Here is a 4,071-nt window from a genome sequence, read left to right as displayed (position 1 = left end):
AACCAAACAGGATGGGATTTGGAACATAGATAGATATACTGAACTACTACAAGGAAATATGGTCACCATGCACATGCACACACGTGCATGTTCGTGCGCTGCAATCTGATTGGCTGAAACTTTAACAGCTATAACTCCCTTTGTTTTCAACCAAACGGGGTGAGATTTAGAACATAGATAGATGTAACGGACATCTACAAGAAGATATGGTTACCATGCTCATGTATCAGGGCCGTAACTACCATTGAGGCAACGGAGGCAATTGCCTCCTCTAGATTTTCATTTTTTTTTTTTTTGGAAATAAGAAACACAACACAAGCAGCTGGATCAAGATTGAGCATTTATTTGTTTGATTATAGCCACCTGAGCAATTTTTCAGCTATCCAGTGAGTGTCACCATTACCTATGCTCGGCGTTCAGGGCCTTTGAGCAGAGAGGGATCTTTATCGTGCCACAGCTGTGACACGGGGCTTCGGTTAACTTTATGCGGTCTCATCAGAAGGACCAGTCCCCATGTCCCATAGCGAAATTCGAACTACGGCGATCGATCATTTTAGAACTGCATTTAGTACAGTGAAAACTATTCAGAATGAATCGACGGGTACGATCTTCCCAGATACCCCTATTGACTTAAATAATTTTATCTTTTTCTTGGGAAAAGTCAGTTTCGTATTTATCATTGTTTATATTTACATTCAGAAGTTAAAATTACGATTGAAATTTATTTGATCATATCTATCCAAAATAGTACATAAATAGGTAATATAATAAAGTGGTAAGCATTCTCAAAATCAAGGAAATGGTCCAAAATTGAGCCGTTTGAAGCAATTTTTTGCGAGGGGCTTTGCCCCCCGCACCCCCCGATCTTTGGGGGCCTCAATCGGCGGCCCCCAAACCCCTGCCTCCTCTATCTTTTACCCCTAGTTACGGCCCTGTGTATGCACGTGCGTGCATGTGAAATGAGCAAAATCAAAAAAACACTTGAATGAGCGTATCTTTTCAATACTTTGGGATTAAATACTTTAATATTTAGTATATTTAAATATATAGATTGTGTAGACAAGATGATATAGTCATTACGCACATGCATTCACATGCACACGCGTGCAATGCTAAAATTTGAATGAACTTTGTACACTTCTGGGTAAACGTCGTTAAAGTCTCAAATGCATCGACTTTGTCTTATTTAATGAAGCTTACAGGGAATATGGCACCAAAAGGGAGTTGGGGAGCGTTTGGGGAACATCTGTAACGGTCCCCGTTACAATTAGCACTAGTTATTTTTTTTTTCTTATTTGTTCTCCGGTACTTTTTTGTCCGCGAGTGTTCTCAGAAACTGTTCACCCAACTGAGCTAAAACCTTTTTAGGGTTAATAGGTGTGTAGTGTAGGTGTGCGGAACGAAGGTCATTTTGCCCGCATACGCATGCACGTGCGTGCGCGTGAAATGAGTGAATTGACTGATATACTTAATATAGCTATAACTTTTATGTTTTTTGAACAAATGTTTTGAAACTCATTATATAAAGATATATTAATAGTGTAGATAATATGACACTGTCAAATTAGCAGGAACTCACGCGCATGCACGTGCGCTTCGCTCTGATTGGCTGAAACAAAAATCTCAATATCTCTTTTGTTTTTTGACGAAATGCTTTGAAATTCAAAATATAGTCATACATTATGATATCCTACAACATGATATATAAAAGGTTCATGAAATCACGTGCATGCGCATGCGCTTTAATCTGATTGGCTGAAAATTTAAATGGCTTTACAGTGCAGGGAAATAATTTTGTTACAGCATCAATGCTGATTTTGGTGCTTCCTTTGCTTGCTGATTTTGATGCTAGTTATCCTTATCCTGACCCTGGTTTGATCCTTATCCTGATGCTGGTTTGAAACTAGGTCAATGCTAGTAATGCTACCGGAAGTAGGATTATCCTGCCGGAATTGGATAATTAAAAAACAGCATCGCTATTTTAAGCCATTAAAAATAATTTTTGGGGTAATTTTTATTTGTAATTTGTATTAAATGACTTTCCTTTATCTGTTTTCACTTTGGTCAATGCTAGTTCTATCCTTTGCTTGCTAATGCTGATCCAAGTAATGCTGTTTTTTTAAATGCTGATGCTGATGCTAGTTCTATCCTGATCCTACTTATGCTGATCCTGATGCTGGTTTATGTAACAAAATTAGTTCCCTGCACTGTATCTCCTTTGTTTTTTTTTGACGAAATGCTTTGAAATTTAAAACATAGTCTTTCATTAGAATATCCTGCAATACGATATACAAAAAATTTCAAGAAATCACGTGCATGCACGTGTGCTGCAATCTGATTGGCTGAAACTTTAAATGGCTATATCTCCTTTGTTTTTTGACAAAATGTTTTGAAATTTAAAACATAGTCTTTCATTAGGATGTCCTACAATACGATATGAAAAAAAAAATCATGAAGTCACGCGCATGTACGTGTGCTGCAATCTGATTGGCTGAAACTTGAAATGGCTATAACTCCCTTATTTTTCAAACAAACAGGATGGAATTTAGAATACAGATAGGTATAATGGACTCCTACAAGAAGGTATGGTCAACATGCACGTGCACGCACGTGCGTGCATTTAGAACGAGTGAAGGTAATAATACACTTGAATGAATGATTTTTAATAATTTTGAACTGAATGCTTCATATTATAGTATATTAAAATATACAGATAGTGTAGACAAGATGATATGGTCATAACGCACATACATTCACATGTGCACGGGTGCAATGCTAAAATTTGAATGTAATTGGTATCCTTCTGGGGAGACGTTGTTAAAGTCAAAAGTGCACAGTGTTTGTCTTACTTAATGAAGCTTACGGAGGATATGGCACCAAAAGGAAGTTGGGGAGCGTTTGGGGAACATCTGTAACGGTTCCCGTTACAATTAGCACTAGTTATTATTAAGGTCTTCCGTCTTCACGGAAGACCTTATAGTGATTCTATTGTTTCTTATTATTATTCTTATTTTTTTGACTTTCTAATTTTGTGCACGCGATTTCTCAAAGACTACTGCCTGAAATTACATGAAATTTTCAGAACGAATGTGTTGTAACATGAATTTATTATATCCGAGAGATTTTTTGGAAAGTCACTTCCGGTGCCAAGTTATGGACAATTTCCTGAAATTAAAATGACATTTTGTCCACGATATAACTTTAAAACGGTAAGAGATATCAAAGTGAAACTTTCAGGGATTATAGATCGTGATAGATGCTAGCCAGGACGCGACCTTTCGTTCGTCGTCAATACTTCCTGTCGTTGGGATATGCAAATTGAAAAAAACGTATTTTCTAACTTTTTTGTTTTCCAATATTTTTCATTCATTTTGGGAATATTAATAGTGACTCTTCTATAGATGCTTACTATATAATTTGTTTGAACATTGGTTAATCTGAACTTTAGATATTAATATTTGAAAATCTGAAGCGGGCCCAAGATGGCGGCTGTCTCTGTCAAGTCCGCCATTTCGCGAGTAGGGGCTTATGGAGTCAGTTGAGCGTTTGACTAAATGATACATGGAAAGTAAAAAAAAACTACGTGGACTTTCACCTATTAGTACGCTGCAATTCAGTGACAATCTTAAAACTTAACTTCCGTTTACTGCTTTAGTGTAATTGGGCTAGATACGTGTGTGCAATGTGTCTTTACTTTCTTAACGTCGAAATAAAATAAAGGCGATAAGAAGTTGTTTGATTTAATATTTAATTTCATTGAAGCTATCACACCAATTTGATAGATCAGTCCAAAGGATAGGCAGGAATATTTACTCGTGGTGTTTGTTGCCAGATCATGAATAGTGGCCCGCCTTTTATGATTCTTAGACAGGTGTACTGTTGCAGGCGTACTGTATACATAACTATATTTAGAGCAGTATTTAAAGTTTATTCGTTTTTCACAAAAGTTACCACTGTGTTTCCCGTGCACACTTGAGTCATATTAAAGTAATACAAAAGACAGAAATAAGAAAACCTTTTTTAAATAAGATCGTCTAATGGAGTTTATATTAACATTCTTTTCTCAAAGAT

Source organism: Saccostrea cucullata, unplaced genomic scaffold (genome assembly GCF_032062105.1).
Source record: "Saccostrea cucullata isolate Sc308-1 unplaced genomic scaffold, CSIRO_AGI_Scuc_v1 ctg4412, whole genome shotgun sequence".
NCBI classification, from domain to species: domain Eukaryota; kingdom Metazoa; phylum Mollusca; class Bivalvia; order Ostreida; family Ostreidae; genus Saccostrea; species Saccostrea cuccullata.
The sequence above is the reverse complement of the archived record's forward strand: the minus strand, read 5'-3'. Positions refer to the sequence as shown.